The 18,700-nt window shown below is 41.7% G+C and overlaps 1 pseudogene; it reads right to left on the reverse strand.

Moving 5' to 3' along the window:
* Positions 1-14,776: 14,776 nt before the first annotated feature.
* On the reverse strand, positions 14,777-14,844 carry LOC111590256 (uncharacterized; annotated as a pseudogene).
* Between the last annotated feature and the right edge of the window lie 3,856 nt (positions 14,845-18,700).

Here is an 18,700-nt window from a genome sequence, read left to right on the forward strand (position 1 = left end):
CGAAGATTTAACCTTTGTAATTGTATCGTCTTAAACCTTCGTCCGAGGTACATTAATCCTTAAAGGAATAATGTTTCATTGGACGAAGGGCATTAACATTTAACATTTTATGTTGCCTTGTTCTTAATTCATAGCATTTGAGAATGAGTCCCCAACATTGGCGCCCACCTCCGGTGAACTCACTTCCACTTTTCTGAACTGATGGCTTCGTTCAATATTCGAGCTGGAGCTGCTTCGGCTCCGAAGCTGGTATTTCTGATAACAGGCGGTTCATGTTCAGAACTAGCCAACAAGAAACAGAAGAAGGAAGCACAGAGAAGGGTACAACATGTCGGGGTACAAGGACCCTTCATCAAGTCAAGATGGTCTCACATTCCTATTACCTTCTCCCAAGAGGACCTTCAACTCAAGGATTACCCACACAATGATGCTATGGTTATATCTTGTGTTATCAAAGGATTCCTGGTCCACAATGTTTTGGTTGATACAGGTAGTGCAGCTGATATCATATTTGCTAAGACCTTCAGACAGATGCAAGAGCCCGAAGATAAAATTCTTGATGCCACACATCCCCTTTGCGGCTTCGGAGGAAGGCAGATTGTAGCACTCGGCAAAATCTCAATGTCAGTAGCCTTCGGATTCATCAACAACACAAGGACTGAGCAAGTTATGTTTGATATTGTTGACATGGAGTACCCTTACAATGCAATCATTGGTCGTGGTAATCTCAATGCCTTCGAAGCAATTCTGCATCCATCTTATCTTTGCATGAAGATACCTTCGGACCAAGGGCCCATTACTATTCATGGAAGTCAAGAAGCTGCCAGAAGGGCCAAAGGAAATTGGACAGACTCAAAAGCAATCCATAATATAGATGGAACTGAAGCTTGTGAGCAGTACAAGTTCAGAAGGGAAAAAGCTGCTTCGGCTGATCAGCCGAAACCCATGCTCTTGTGTGCGGATATAGCAGACCAGAAGGTGCTATTGGGATCTCAATTGTCCGAAGAGCAGGAGAAAACCTTGATAAGGTTTTTGTTCAACAATAAAGATGTTTTTGCTTGGTCAGCTAATGATCTTTGCGGAGTTAACAGGGATGTTATCGAGCACTCGCTCAATGTTGATCCATCCTTCAGACCCAGGAAGCAGAGGCTTCGGAAGATGTCTGATGATAAGGCCGAAGGTGCTCGGAATGAAGTGAAACGACTCCTCAGTGCCGGAGTTATTAGAGAGGTAAAATACCCAGAATGGTTAGCTAACACTGTTATGGTGAAGAAGGCCAATGGTAAATGGAGAATGTGCATCGATTTTACTGATCTCAATAAGGCATGTCTGAAGGATGAGTTCCCATTGCCAAGGATAGATTCTTTAGTTGATGCAGCAGCTTCATCAGAACTTATGAGTTTGCTGGATTGCTATTCAGGCTATCATCAAATTTTGGATGAAGAAGGAGGATGAGCCAAAAACCAGCTTCATAACCCCTAGTGGGACATACTGTTACCTTCGGATGCCTGAAGGGCTTAAGAATGCTGGAGGAAGCTTCAGCAGAATGACAACAAAGGTTCTCCATTCTCAGATAGGCAGGAATGTACTAACTTATGTTGATGATATCATTGTAAAGAGCACGAAGCAGGATAACCACATTGCTGATTTACAAGAAACCTTTGCTAATTTTAGACAGGCTGGTCTAAAGCTGAATCCAGAAAAATGTGTCTTCGGAGTAAAGAAGGGGAAATTTCTTGGGTGCTTAGTTTCAACAAAGGGAATTGAGACCAACCCAAGCAAAATCGAAGCTATACTTCGAATGGAGCCACCAAGTTCAAAAAAGGGGGCTCAAAGATTGACAGGAAGGCTGGCATCTCTCAATGGATTCATATCCAGATCAGCAGAAAGAAACTTACCATTCTTCGAATTGCTGAAGTCAGCCGAAGTCTTTCAATGGGGACCAATCCAGCAGAAGGTCTTTGAAGAGCTGAAACAGTATTTGATAGATCTGACAACACTAACTCCACCTACGCCAGGGGCTCCTTTGTTATTATATGTGGCAGCTTCGCACTCAGCGGTAAGTGCAGCACTTGTTCAGGAGAAGCTTGAAGGCCAAGTTAAGAGGCAGGCCCCAATATATTTTGTATCCGAGGTTCTTAGTTTGTCAAAGAAAAATTATACAGAGTTGGAAAAGGTATTGTATGCTGTCTTGATGGCCTCCAGGAAGCTTCGGCACTATTTTCAAGCTTACAACATAATTGTTCCTTCTTCACAACCTCTGAAGGATATTATGAGGAACCGAGAAGCTACTAGAAGGATTGGAAAATGGGCTGCAGAGCTCAATGAATTTTGTATTGAATATGTTCATAGATCTTCGATTCAGTCCCAGGCGTTAGCAGACTTCATTGCTGACTAGACGCCAGGGGCTCAGGAGGAAGAAACAAATAAAGACGCCGAAGCATGGACAGTGTTTTGCGATGGGTCTTGGGGAACCTTCGGAGCAGGAGCGGCTGCTGTGTTGGTTTCACCTTCCAAAGTTAAAACTTGTTATGCGGCAAAACTTGATTTTAGTTGCACAAATAACATCGCCGAGTATGAAGCTCTGCTTTTGGGTCTTCGGAAATTAAAGGCAATGGGAATCAGAAGGGCCATCCTTAAAACTGATTCCCAAGTTATTTCTGGTCATATTGACAAAAGTTACAAAGCAAGAGACCCGAAGCTTGAAAAGTATCTAGATACAGTCCGAAGGATTGAGGCTTCCTTCGAAGGTTTCTCTGTCAAAAATATTCCTCGTGGAGAAAATGAATACGCTGATCTATTGGCTAAGTCAGCAGCCCAGGGGCTGCCTGTACCTTCGGAAGTATTTTTTGAAACAATAAAAGCACCTTCGGTCGAGCTTCTTGAAAGAGCAATCCTTAACATATCCCCTGTTTATAGTGAAGATTGGAGAACTGAGATCATCTCTTTCCTTCAGGGTAATTTTCTTTCAGACGACGAAGCTTATAACAGGAGAATAGAAGCAAGAGCTCGACCATATGTTATAATAGAAGGGGAGTTATACAAGCGCGGGGTCTGTTCCCCATTACTCAAGTGCTTATCCAGATCCGAAGGTATAGAGTTAATGAAGGACATACATGCAGGTCTGTGTGGATCTCACATTGGATCTAGGCCATTGCTTGGGAAAGTTTTTCGCCAAGGATTTTATTGGCCAAAGGCAGCTTCGGATGCAGCGGATTTAGTTCAAAAGTGCGAAGGTTGTCAGAAATGTGCAAGAGATCAAAAACAACCTTCGTCTTTAACTCAATTAATACAACCAACTTGGCCATTGCAAAGATGGGGTCTGGATTTGCTAGGTCCATTACCACCAGCACAGGGGAACTTAAGATACGTGGTGGTGGCAGTGGAATATTTTTCCAAATGGATTGAGGCGAAGCCCTTAGCCACAATAACTTCATTTACTATTCAAAAGTTTTTCTGGCAAAACATTGTTTGTCGCTTTGGAGTGCCGAAGGCTATCACTGTGGACAATGGAACACAGTTTGATTCTGAAGCCTTCAGAGAATTTTGTAATCAAATCGGCACGAAGATCCATTTTGCATCAGTCCGACACCCAGAATCAAATGGACTTGTTGAAAGAGCCAATGGGATCATAATGACAGGAATAATGAAGTCAATCTTCAATCAGCCGAGGGGAAAGTGGCCAGACGAGTTAATCAAAGTGGTGTGGAGTCATAACACAACCATCTCAAGATCAACAGGCTTTACACCCTTTAAACTATTGTTTGGTGACGAAGCAATAACCCTAGAAGAGGCTAAAACAGGATCAATAAGGACAGTAGCTTCGGCAGAGGGCGAACACGAAGCTGATTGCTCCGTAGAAAAAGATGCTATTGAAGGGATCAGACTCCAAGCTGTGGAAAACATCAATAAGTATCAAGCTGAAACAATAAAATGGCGAGATAGGAAGGTCAAGTTGAAGAACATTGAACCAGGGCATTTGGTACTTCGAAGAGTAGCTAATCCTGAAACAGTAGGCAAATTACAGCTGAAGTGGGAAGGCCCCTTTTTGGTAGTATCTTCGTCAAGACCTGGTTCTTACAGGTTGAAGGATTTGGATGGCAATGACATTCCCAGATCGTGGAATGCGGATGAGCTTCGGAGATATTATGTTTAGTTTGATGTAATTTTTATATTCTTTTTCGTGGCACCCTTTTCCTTTCCAAAGGGGGAGAAAGGTTTTTAATGGGGCCACAACATGTAATTTTTCTTATTTCAATTCTATAAGAGTGATATCCCCCAAAAATGTAAATGTAAAAGCTGAGAACGCACCCTCGAGTGCAAAGAGAAAGAAAAGAAAACAGGGAGAAGCTCAAAAGTCGTTCCTAAGGGAATGCAGAGCTTACAGCGAAAAATAAACGCTGATTCCGCCGAAAGTAAAAGGCGAAGAAGCTCCTAAGGGAGGCTTACAGCGAAAAATAAACGCTGATTCCGCTGAAAGTAAAAGGCGAAGAAGCTCCTAAGGGAGGCTTACAGCGAAAAGTCAACGCTGATACACCGAAAAGTAAACGGTAAAGCCGAAAAGTAAACGGCAAAAAGATTTTCATCATTCTTGAGGGGACGAAGGGCCGTGCTTATGGTCTTTTTTGAGCATGTGTCCTAATATTCATTTGCACATAACATATCATCATGTCATTTGCATTCATGAACATCCATTTAGACATATATAGAATCATCATCATGCTACACAAAAAAGATAGGTGCTTCAGAAAGAAAAGAAGGGAAAAAGATTCGAAGGAAAATTTTCTATGCTTCGTTGTGTACGAAAAGAAGGGAAGGTGTTTTTCGCCTTCGGCTCAAAAGAGAAGTTTCGTCCACAGCAAAGCAGACTGGATGCGGTTAAAGGAGATAAAATATATTACAAGGTATGTACAAATTTACATAAGTAACTCCATATCTATATTACAAAAGTTTCTCCAAGAATTTTTGCAGGAAAGCACATTATAAGCAATTTTAAGCTTCAGCTAAAGCTTCGTCTTCAGTTTTGTCAAACTTCAGCACTGTCAATCTTCAGCTTCGTCATCCTGTATATATCAAACAGCACAGTAAGAAAGGTACAAATTTCAAAGGAGAAGGTAAAAGTAACAAACATAAGTTTTTTACCGGCTTAAGATGGCTTCGAGCTTCGTCGCCTGCCATTTTCCGCCCGCCACTTACCCAGATCTGGGTCATGAATCTATTTCCGATGCTTCTGGCTAAGCTTGGGATATCTAACAAATCTGAAGCTGACAGGCTGAAGTTTGGTCTGTTCACAGTGTTTCCATGTGTGCAGCCAGCCTTCAAAAAAGCAACAGTCGTGCCCCGAGAAGCCACCAGGGCGCAGAAGTCAGCGTGCCCACCAATAACTTCATCAAGGGCATCAACTTCGCCTTAAATGTGTTCTAATGTTCTTGGCAAGTTTTCAGCTGAAGGTGTAAATTTCGAAGAGCTAGCTCCGACAGAGTGAAATACGTCCTTCAGCCGCTGCACACATCGGATGCCGAAGCTTAAGCATTTTTCCTGAAGTTCTGTAAAGGATTTCTGCATATTTGAGTACTTATCCACTTCAGTCTTCAGGCTTGCTTCAAAATGTTTCTTTTCTTGCTCGAATTTTTCTGTTTGACGGAGCAATTCATTCTTTAATTTGTCATTTTCAGTTTGGACTTCAGCCAAAGAGCCCTCCATGGTCTGAATAATAAAATCCTTCTTTTCTAGTGCACCTTCATGCTCTTTGACCATGATTTCAAGATCTTGAATTGCGAAGTCTTTCTTTTTCAGATCGGCTTCATGATTTTCAACTCTTTCAGCCAAATCTTGAATGACGGTTTTGTTTTTCTCGTCCTCCAGATCTTGTTGCATCTTCAGAACTTTGCTCAATAATATGCTCTGTCGAAATGATCTTCGTCAGAACACGACCTAAAAAAGTTAAATAATAATAGTAATAAAATAATAAAAAATATTCGTTACCTTGAAGTTAGCATAAAGCAAACTGCCGGCGATGTGTTGTCGTTGGTAACGGCATAAGTCCGCTTCCAGCTTCGGCAAGCCAACGCTTTTGGAAAGGGTTCTAACAATTTTGGCTTCGGTGCGGTTCCGAAGGCATCTTAATTTCCCTTCGTTGACCCCACCAAAAAGCATAGCCCCTGATTTGTATCCGCAAGATATGGCATATTTTTTCAATTCCTCCTTTTCGGCGTCCGTTAATTCTTGTTCGAGCAAATCTTGAAAGTTAAAATCTTCTTCTTCTGAAATTTCATCAATTTGTTCTTTCCCCTTCTCAGTTGCCGTATTCACTGTAGCCACGGTAGCTTCCTCTTCAGCCATTTTCAGCAGTATGTTGTCAATAACTTCAAGAGTGGTTTCCAGGTTCGACTCTTCGGTGGCCCCGGCTTCGGCCCCGTAGCTTCGGCTTCGCCGGATTCAGCTTCAGCAGTTTTCATTTCAGTAGCTTCGGCTTCGGCAGTTTTAGCAAAAACAATTTTTGACACCGTTGCCGGTGGCGGCGTCTGATGGATCACATCTGTTACTTGAATAATTCTCCGCTTTTTTGGCTTCGCAGGACTTTCTACTGCCGAAGCTGCCTTGTCCTTCTGAAAAAACTTCGTCAGTTCCAGTGCCAGCGGACTTAGCCTGAAAGGCAAAGGTTCAGTCATTACCTTCATAATTTCTTCTACTTCAATAGCAGAAGGAGAAGCAGGAGTCTCTTCTTCTTGGACCGGCGTTTCCGGCTCTGGGGATGCACTTTTTCTCTTTTTTGCCATAGGCTCCTTCGGCTCAGGATTTAACTCTTCAGTGCTAATATTATCAGAATCTTTCTTTTTCTTTTTTGCTGCCTTGACGACTTCTTCGTCAGTAGTGCTAGCAACCCTTTTCCGCTTTGGGCCCCTGGCATCTCCGCCCAGTCGACCGTAGTCAGCATATTCAAATCCTATGGCATCAAGTACTCTGTTTAGCCTTCGTTTCGGCCGAGTGCCGAAGGCCGCTGTCATTAGTTGGTCCTCTTTCTTAGAGTAATTCCCAAGAATTTCATTGCTCATTATTTCAATTGTATCAAGCCATTCTTGGCAGGGTACTTTGAAGTATTTCTTGAACTTATAATGGTAGGGCAGTCGAACGAGTTCCCCCTTTTTCTTTTCCCCTTTAAGCTTCGGCATTGTCCAATCTTTCATAGTTGGAAAAACCCTGAAGGCCAGGAATTCTTGCACTAAATCTCTAGTGCCAATATGTTCTGCAATAATCTTGAATTCGCCCAATGCAGCCCAAGTTGGACCTTCTACCTCCATTCTGCATCGGGGTCTTGTTTCTCCGAAGGTTAGTTCAAGAGGGCTCTGAACCAGCTTCTCTTTGTCTTCGTCAACTTTGACATAAAACCACTCTGATTTCCAGCCTGCCGGCCATTTGCTTCGGTAGCTGATCACGGGAAACTTCGTGGTCTTCCGATAAGCAAAGTTATAGCAACCAAAATTTTCGTGCAATCCATCTTTTCTGGCTTTTGTTTGGTAATGCAGCTCATGAACTCGACAGAAGCTATCGGCAAATGGCTCCACCGCCTGGCTTCGGAGAGCCCAGATATAGACGCTGAGCCTGACAATCGCGTTGGGAGTCAGTTGGTGAAAATAGATGCCAAATCTTTGCAGCACATCAGAGATCATCCTATTTAAGGGAAATCTCAACCCAGCTTTTAGGAAGCTCTTGAAAATGACTATTTCATCCTTTCCTGGCTTCGGGGTAGTTTCTTCCCCCCCCCCCCCGAAGCGAAGTAGCTTCTTCTCATTCTCACTGAAATAACCTGACTTCACCATCTTGGAGAGATCAGCTTTGGAGACAGTCGACTTTCCGAAGTCCAAGTGGCTGGGTTTGCTTGGCACGGCAATATGATAATCATCGTCGGGATCAGCTTCCTCAATATTTCCTTCTTCCGCTTCGGCAACAACTTCTTCTGTCTCGGCAACAGTCTGCTCTGCCTCGGTAGTACGGATTGCTTCCGAGGTCACCAGCCCAGATCGTTGCATCGCTTCGGAGATAGGAACAGTCTCCGATCCTTCAGCTTCGCCTCCCTCACGCTCAACCCTAGCGGTAGAGCGCACTCTGGCCATTTAATTCCGAAAAACGATCTAGCACCGCGAAGGGGCTACTGTTGGGACCATGCTTCGACGCCGAAGGTCCTGCAGGAAGAAACAGCTTCGGCTGAAGCTGTCCGCATGTGATGACCGAAGGTTCCTCTTCATAAAGCTTCGGAATTACAAACCGACTTAAAAGTAGAATGACCTTTTAGTCCATAAATGTTTGAGTCGTTGTTGTAAACTTTTATGAGGGGCATAATTGTAATTCCTCACAGGCTGTGTCCCGTGCCTATAAATAGTGAACAGTATTCCTTTACTGTTCACGTATTCCTGTAATTGCAATCGCATCATTCTGGAATCAATCCTCGCCAGGGCAGAGGTATAATTGTATCTAATACTTGAATACATTAAGTGGATATAATATGAAAGTAATGTCGTTCATTCATAATTTATTTGTCTTTAATGCTTCATATTTTATATTACTTCATATAATCTATTAGAGTTCGATTACGAAGATTTAACCTTTGTAATTGTATCGTCTTAAACCTTCGTCCGAGGTACATTAATCCTTAAAGGAATAATGTTTCATTGGACGAAGGGCATTAACATTTAACATTTTATGTTGCCTTGTTCTTAATTCATAGCATTTGAGAACGAGTCCCCAACACCTACAAACATTAAGTGCAGTAAAATAGCATATATAACGGTTATGCATAAACCCAGGGCTTGCCTGGGATCCAACACAATTATTGTTTTCTAGATGACCCTCGCTTGGCGAGCATCTCCTGTCTTGGTGCTTGTCTCGTCTGTCCTTCTTCGTGTTGTCGATCGACTTTGCCTTGTGGTCGGCTCCACTTTACATCCTTCATTTTGCACGATCAACATCTCTCTGTCCTAAATGAGATGCAAGATGCATATGTATGGCAGGATGGAAAATAGCACAAGACACTTCAAGTCACATGGTAGTAACTAAACATTAAATTGTAAGACACCGTAAACAACCACATGGTAGAGTTAGCTATCTACATGTTATCGGGCACACAAGATCAACACTAGTGGAAATACGACGATTGCTACCTATATAATTAACTAACGCAAACACGACATCACACGTACAAGCATTTACCACATTCACTTTAATCATTTATTAGTTACTTTATTATTAAACTACTTAAGCACACGTAAATTTGTTATGACTTATATATAGACAGACTTAGTTAAAAAGGAATAGTCACTTAATTGGGTTTTACAATCATTCACAATACTCTAATGCAAGCACACATCAAAGAGCACACAAGGAAAGTGATAGCCTAATCACATTGCTTATTATACTAGTCTATTGAGGTTGGTTATTTAGTAATACTCAGATTAGCAGTGCAATTATTAGAAATGGTAACATATCATTAGTTGTGTTTCTCGTCCATATAACGACGCTTGCCAAAAGTGATTATGCTGAGCTACTCCTTAGACTTTAACCAATTTAGTTCACTGTCATTATTACTTCGTTCAATCAAGATCAAAACAAATAAGAAGTCAAGTCAAGACAAACACAAAAGAGTGGAGCAATCAACCATAATCAATTATGATTAGGACAACAGCACATCAGTTACTTGTTTCAGTCATAACTCACAAGATATTCATCCAAAAATAGTGATCAAATACTTTATGGAAAGCATAAGAAATGCTCTACAACTTTGGTACTGTTATCTCAATCTGATTAGACACTTAACAAGGATAAATCATGACAAACGATAGTTCTATCCAGATTTGGACAGATTCGGACTTGCGACTTTAAAAAACCATGACTAAAGACTCAGGCATCCAAATCAATTGATCCTATATTTTATGGAAAGATAATGAAATTGTATACCAATCATTTATAAACAACTCGGGTTGATTTAATATGTATCTAGGGTAAAAGACACTAGGAAGTCATTGCTGTCGAGAACTGGACAGATTCAGTCTTCACACGTTAAACATCCATAACTTAACCTTCGGACCACCAAAAATACTACATAACTTTTATAATCACCAAGAAGTGGTTCCAATCTTATTCGATCCGAACAATACAATTTTCGAAATTTGTTTAGACAGGGGACAGAACATAACAATCATATTGTAAAATTCATAACTCTGAAACCTTAAACCCTAAACCCTAAAACCCTAAACCCTAAACCCTAAAACTATCAGGCCTATGGTTATGAAATTTTAACACAAACATTATAAGAAAGTTATCTACAACTTTATTATGACCACCAAGAACTGATTTTAACATTAACTTACGCAACTATTGCAATCTCTAAAATCTGTACAGAAATTGGACAGATTTAGTCACTGAACTTGTGAAAAGCATAACTTCTAAACCATTAATCCTTAGCTCATGAAACTTTGGGACGAGCTAGATACAGAAGTGAACTACAACTTTTATATAGCACATATCTACAGAAAACATACTTTACTTAACTAGATTAAACGCACAACCAAAATTGTACACGTAGGAATTTTAGTCTGCTAGCACAAGAGCACTTAACTAAATCACCAAGCAAAATCATAGAGAGATACTACCACCAATTCTCAGTCTAATCTATCATGACTTAGTTATCGACTTGTAATCTATATCGAGTTACACTTAAGCATGGTCACACAATAGATGACGTGGTGGCTACGTAGTCATGCTATCACTTCACCACACAATCCAAAGTAACACAACAACTCTAACCAACTCCTTAACTAGTCGAAGGAATTCTAAATCCATTTCCTATGTAACCTTGCATCTCACCTAGGCTCCACCAATCAAGCTCGATGCGTCTACTTTACCTCTACGAATGCAACCATACACTATATGCGAAGCGTAATTCAACGAACATATAACATGCATTGATTCGACTTACGAGCATATAGGAAGCGATGACTACTTCGGCATGTCGCCACTTCTCTATACAAGCCAAATCAATTTCTAACCACATCGACCAAACCTTCTTATCGAGCAATACCTAAACTTCTCAGTTTCAAATACAACCATATCATAGCATGCATTCGAAACACTTGATCGAACTTAACGTATCCACCAAAATAATGCACTATGGCACACATGTCCGTCGTTACACAAAATTATGATGAAGCACCACTAATACTTTGCTCTAAACTATCATGACACAACCATTTAATCTCTAATTGGTACTAAGGTATAATTCAAACATTTCAAAAGACATGCATGTTTGCTTACTTTTAATCCTTCACTAACTCTTCTTATAATTATATAATGGGTATTGTTTTAGCACCATATGGGACTAATGTTTGCTAGAATTTTTATGATGCATAGGTAATAACAAATTATGACTAATGTATAAATTTCACATGCTCAGGTTTTATATTGTATTTACTACAAAAATAACAAATTGTTAATGCAATAAAGCATGTGAGAGCAAGTTAAATCTAAAACTAATTATTTTCTGTGGATGCATGACCATATTATGTTTTCTTAGGCTACAATAATATCATGCAAGGAAATTGGAACACCATTTTCCATTTTTACATTCATATATTATTTATAAACCATTTAAAACTACTTAATGTGCATCAAGCAAGTTAAATCACTAACTCACTGATACATGCACCATAAATCATGAAATGTTTACCAGTAACCAAGCATCATAAATACAGTCTACTGTAAAAATTTCAAGACATTTTAGGCACTGGAACTACAGATCAAAAAATAACAAGAAAATAAATCTTCTTTTTCCTATTTAACATGTTTTAATTAACACACCAAGAAAACAGTAAACAACATATGAGTTTTATATTTTCCATAGCTAGAGTATGAGCTAGAGTATGACATCACCTAACTAACAAAACAAATCTCATCATTTTTAGAATTTTTAAATTAAAACTATGGAGAGAAGCAAGTTCATTTATTTTCTAAACCAGTTTTACATACGAATTTTTACAGCAGAAATTTTCCACTAAAATATGCCAACTTATAGATCTAACTAGTAGGGTGCCCGTGCGTTGCTACGGCAGCTTAAAAATTGATACAAAACAGTGATACAATATAATTACAATCTTTGATTGATGATTTTGTAGCTAACAAACACCACCACCATTAGAAATGACATGTCGATGAAATGACCAAAATCCACCTTTAGCTAAGAAATTTACTTGTGAGAAACCTCTAGTTGCAAATTCCAATTCAGCATAACTAAAGCAGTGAGGAGGCTTTCAGAAATTCAGCTTAGAAAACTTTTCCAATAAAACATATGCTTGCATTACGAGTTTTTCGTGAAAGTTTTCCAAGTGACCTTGAGGACGTTGATCCCTATAGAACAACAATGTTGCACTGAAGCTTCTCTCCCACAACGCTTCTCATGCTTCAAATCCTTGAGCAGCAGCAACATACAATTTAATAAGAAAAAATAAAAATTAGATAATGCATGATGTATTAAAGAAACTACTGATTTAGTAGTTGACCATTACTTGTCCAACACAATCTAGCTTGCATGTGATTTCTTGCACTCAACACCTACAACATCAAAAGAGCCGAAAACAAGATTATACCTCACATTAATCTATAGAAACAACAAATTAAGCACACAAGCATACAACAACAATAATAAGATGTAAACGAGCATTAGTCCCAGCTCCAAAGTCTATATCATACACATCAATTTTCTTAACTCTAATAAATCACATTTCTGATCCAACATAGACTTATGTCCACATGTACAGTCTCCAACGAACAGCATAAAGCCCCATAACTTTATGCCTGAAATAGAGAAGTGTGCATATACTTTTAGTTTTCAGGCAACTACTGCAGAACCAGAGAAACATTAACAACTATAGGCAATAAAAACCATGGATTTAGGTGATCATTGTAACTAAAGTGAAAACGATTAGTAATACCAGCAAACGTGCACATGAGCCAAAAACCAGAAATAATACCAAAGCTATGTGACAGGATGATGACAAGTATGATGCTATCGCCTCACCCAGATGATGGGCGTCTTGTGGCTGCCCTAACCGCGATCACCACATTCTCTGCCACCACAGTTGCATTTATCACATACCTGTTTCATTTATGTGCACAAAATATATCTTCATACCAATGTTTTTAAAAATTATTTATACATAGATACTACAAGAGTAAAGCTACAGTAGGTCATATAGCAACAGCACTAACCTCCAAAATTTGAATGGCAGCAGCAACGGCGTCCAGGCTTGTGCCACTGCCCTAGAAATGTACAAAACATCATCAGGAACCCACTACTGAAAACAGAATCTACAAGGACGGATCTGAAGATTGCATTTCCACATGATCAAAATATCACATCGACACATCGTACTATCCCAGTGCTCATGGTGCAAACGTGAATGGTCCAGCACAACCTGAAGTTATCCTTTGAACAACAACAACCTCCTGAAGCTACGGTAATAAAATTAGTCACCCAGAAACCACAAATTTATAGGACTGAAAACAAGTAGGCCATGGTCGGATCAGTTTATAATGCACCACGTCTCACTGACGCAAATGGACAGTGTGCCCCAATCTCCCGATCCCAATTGTACCCTACGCACTCGACAATTCCGATCAGCGGCTAAAATCCAGGCGCCACGCCATACCAAGCCATGGCAAGGAGGGAGATAGTGGGCCATAAAATGGTAAACGCTCAGTGACCAGACCTCGCGGAGAACAGCCGCAACGGCTAGGCAGGCACGCTTCATGGCCCTGCGGTACGCCTTCTCGTTCGCCGGAGCTGACATATATTATCATCGATTTCAATATCTCACAATTGTGGCATTGACTTGACTGCCAAACAATATAGAAGCAGATGGATTCAATATAACTGTGGCTTCAAAAAACATCCACTAAAGTTACCTTATCATTGAAACTACTGGACACTGCCTTATCATTGAACATGCACAGGAAGCCTGACCGTCACTGGGACTGAGAACCAAATTGTCTATTTCATATATAGAGATAATAGAGAGTGAGGGTTTCATAAACCTGAAGGTCAGCACCATCAAAGCGTGCGATAACACCAGAAATGTCATCTGAGCTTGAATCTTCCCAAGCGTTCTCCTTCCTCTCGTGAAAGTTGAGTTTCAGTATCTCTGCAGATATGTATGAATTCAGAGGCTTCAAGGTATTTCTTATTCAAGGATACAAAGCTGACATAAAGTGCATACTCTGCTATTCAAAAGATGTCTTGTCTTATTTCAGTCACTGTTCCACATCTCGTGGCATTCTTATTACGTGAATACATTGTTCCTGGCTCTAATTTGTGATTTTCAATATAGATTTTTTCTTAATACAAACACCAAAACAAGATGTTCCACACTTTCTCTGTTAGGCTGTCAGCTAGACTAAATAAATTGACAAAATTCAGTGCCTTAAATGGAAACGACTATTTAATATTTTTTTAGTATCAATGCCTTAGCGCCCCCTGTTTATTCTCGGTTCTTGAACCAGTCCCTTTTGCATATTTCCAATACCCTGTTGTGGTTTGTTTTTTACAAAAGGAGGCTTGCTTGAAGATCTTTGGGAAAGGAAATCTAGGAGGCTCCTGTCGATCATCTGGGGAAAGGGTCATCATATCCTCATAAGTGTGCAACACAGTTAAGATAACAGAAAAGGCACAAAAAGAGGCAACAAAAAAACACCACATGGAATTCAGAAATATTTTCTCATAAATGGATGATCAAAATTCTGGCTTGTTTTCTCAGATGAGAAATTATAGTGCCCAGTATGTTCACTGTCGATCATCTGACCTTCCACTGATAACATTAAGTATAGAGTGAACAAACATTCAGTGACATGTCAATAAAAAATACGTCGTCCAGAGAATATTTTGCCACAAAGTTCATAGTGGCTGAGATCATGAGCCCTATTTTCCTTCTCTCAATGTCGTATTTCCATCTTGACATAAAATATAAATCTGAAAGAAGATATCCCCCACTCATGCTCAACCAGTGATATCATGCACAGGTACCATATACACACAAAACATGGAGAGGATTATTATGGCGTTGACTCATACACAATGACCATATAAATTCATCCATTGGTAATCAGTTTTCAACGCAGAACTCAAATGTCAATCACATAAAATAACTGTTTGGAATAAACAGTCACCTAAAAAGAGCAAGCAATGACAACAAATTTTATGTACAAGCTTAAGATAAATTCAGAAATTAAGATACACAACGAATAAAGCAAATTTTGTAGAGAGAGAGTGTGTGTGGTTGGGTTGGGTTGGGTTGTGTTGGTTTGGTCAAGCAGCACCACATCATTTGTCACTCCTGTTATCTGCCTCCTCTCATGCTGTTCACCTTGATGCTATGTTACCTCCTCCATCCATCTCCCCTGCCGCTGTTTAATTCCCTTTTCCATCCATACTTCTAGAAACCCTGTACCTCTGTATGGACAGGTCACAAGTGGGTGTGCTTACTAAGTGTGTTACTAATATAATTAATATATGCCTTGGATATGATTGGACCGTTGGGACCATAATTCCATGTGGAGACTAACTTAGTTTGGATTCGTGCATGGATCATCAGCTCAAATACTCTGGTATATTGTAGCCTATTACTGTTATCAGTATCCCATGCCCTAATTGTTGATTACAATTTTTCAACGCAGGGAGTTTTAAAATCCTAGCGCCATACAGAAAATAGATCGTTTTAAGTCAAAGTTCCATATCTTTTGCATTTCATAGGTGTAAAAAACGGACATGTGAGTGGTATACAGTCTAAACAGACTTTCAAGTTCAGTTCGTATTCATGGTGCGGTACAAAGCTCCATAGACAACAACCAGGAAAAAAAATCACCTGATTGGCAAAAATCCAGCCATCCTGCTAAACCTTCCAAAGAGCCCAGTTGAAGCAAACCCCTTCCCAATTATCACATATGGAGCCCGCAGCCCCACAATTGCAATATCAATGGCTACACCAACAAGAAGGTCATCAACATACAGTTCAAACTCCGCCCAAAAATCATTTCCCCTCTTTTACACCCTCTGCAAATGCCGCACAACAAGAGTTGATCACAATCTGCATTGAGCCCAGAATATAATTGCTAGCAATAGCAGAACTTCTATCTTCTGACCACATGAAAAAACAATTTACCAAGCACACCCACCTCTGTGCCAACTTTGAAGAGGAACGACGGTCAGCGAGCATCAGGTTTTGCAGCATCAAGAAGGCGTAAATCACCATGGGCTAGCGGACACGACGCGACCTACACAGATCAACATCAAAGCAATGTGGAAAAACGGTCACGTTCGAATCTTCCAGTCAAATTCCCGGAGATTGAAGGACCTGCAGATCGAAGTAGCTAAGCAAGAGTACTTACAGGATACCTATGGTCTTGGTCGCCTCCATCATGTCGCCCCGAAGCGCCACACCGGCAGCGGGGGGCGAGCACGGTGGGGGCGGGGAAGGGTGTGGGTGCGGCGGCGAGGGGCGTGGACCTCCGTCGTTAGCTGGCTCGAGGCTCAGACGCGGCACAGGGGGCAGACCACGATGGATTGCGTGGATGATGGGGGCGGGGACGGAGGTGCAGACGTCGGCTTGGGGGTGCGTATAGGAAGCCCTCGACCATGGCGGGATTTGGGTGCCGCGGGGAAGGACGGCGTTGTGGGGAAGCCCTCGACGGATTTGGGCGCCGCGGGGAAGGAGAGATCGCACGCTGTCGGCGTTGTCGAGCTCAAACACCATGGGCGGGGGCGTGGGCGTTGAGACCTCGGGAAACCCCACGGCGGGGATCACGGCGCAGGGCATCACGGCGTGGTGGATGGGCGGGATTACCGGCGGCGCGGGCGACGCGCGCGGGAAGCGAGGGCGCCGGGGGATGGGGGCGGTGTGGCTTGCGCGGGTGGCTGGCATCACGGCGCCGGGGATCACGGGCGGTGTGGCTTGCGCAGGAGCGGGAAGAAGCGCGCCGGGGATCGCGGGCGGTATGGCTTGCGAGGGCGGCGGCCTAACTCGCGGGCGGGGGCACGACTGGTGGTGGACGCCCTCGCTCTGCTCATATGGGATAGTAGAGATAGGTAGAGTATTTCATAAGGAAGCTAACAAAACAGATTTTATGATTTTACGAGCTACCAAACTCAAGATATGGATTTTTGAACACAACACAAAAATCTACAATTGGTGTGCACACTCACATTTGGTCTTGGGCCCACATGTCATGGACAGGGGGTCTTCTTCCCTTGATTTCTACATGCACAACAGCAGGGAAGGGGAGCTCGAACCTGAGCCAATTAGGGGCTTGCGCCTGAGCAGGGATGGCCGGCCCGACCTTGGAGCTAGGGGAGGTGCGCGCGTGGTGCAGCTCCGCTCTGGGGGAGAGAGGATGAGGGTGGAGGTGGCTGCGTGCTGCGCGGGAGGGGCACACGCTCAGCCAGCAAGCACAGAGATGGGCGTTCAAGCACAGGAGGGGGCTCGACTGTCTTACTTAAGGCCCGGGCGAGCACAACGCTAGTGGCCCGCGTGGGCGGCGTCAGGCATGCCGTTGGTTGGGGCTGGCAATGGTCAGGGACTGGCTGACCATGGCGGTGGCCACTCCCACACGACCGGCTGCTTGTTGGTCACGCTTTCTCGCTGCAGCAAACTGTCGAACACGTGGCGAACGTCGAAGTGGCTGCATTGGACGGCATGAAATGGCATTTTCTGCTTGGAATCGGACCATGGTCACTATAGCAAAGTTGCTTCCCACGCAATGCACTACAAATTTGGTTAAGGGTGCCCGAGCATTTCGTGAAAGGGTTAGCGGGTAATTAAGCTCAACGTCACTAGTGTCACGGTGCTGATGAGGGTTAGAAACTACCATCAAAACCTTGTCAAACGGGGTCGGATGAACGTCGTCTTTTAATATGTTGTGCCTCTATTAGTTATTAACAACTTTTAAATTTAGGTAAACTTGAGTTGCTTAACAAAAATTAGAGAACGCGAGACGTCGACCCAATCACACTGATTCCAGACTTGGAAGGATTCGAGTCCTGAAATCAGATTTTTTAAACAAACTTGAGAGGACTGTTTGAGACACATGGAGATTGAATCACGACTTGATTTAAATAGAACATTTGTTGTGAATTAGTTTTTTTACAACTTTTATTCAAGGTCAAACATCATATCTTGTTAAGAAACTGAATTTCCACATTGGTCAATGTTGTATCGTTATAACGCTTCAAATAAGATTTTTAGGGCAATCAGAGTATTTTCTCAACATTTTCTTGACATGGACCTTTAATAACCTTTGTTGAAGGGTTCATATAGAGTTGTTTGAGAAAGATGGCAAGGCTTGGTTGAATTTCAAAATTTGCATTTGTGCAAACGAGCAGTTTCAAGCAAGCATATGATTTATCTTTTCATGTGAGCATTTGGTTCAACTTCGAGGAATCTTTAGAATACACTTGATAGATAGAGATGATTGATGACATAGAGATAACAAGTTGATTTGCATAAGAATTAATTAGAGGTTCACACAACAGAGATTCCGCTGGAGAATGTGGATTCAGATTAAATAGTCGGACATAGATCGAAGTCGAGAAATCGGATTCAGACATAGATCGAATAACAACTGTCAAGAATTCAAATAAATGAGTCTGGATGGGATTTGCGAG

Source organism: Zea mays, chromosome 9 (genome assembly GCF_902167145.1).
Source record: "Zea mays cultivar B73 chromosome 9, Zm-B73-REFERENCE-NAM-5.0, whole genome shotgun sequence".
Lineage (NCBI taxonomy): Eukaryota > Viridiplantae > Streptophyta > Magnoliopsida > Poales > Poaceae > Zea > Zea mays.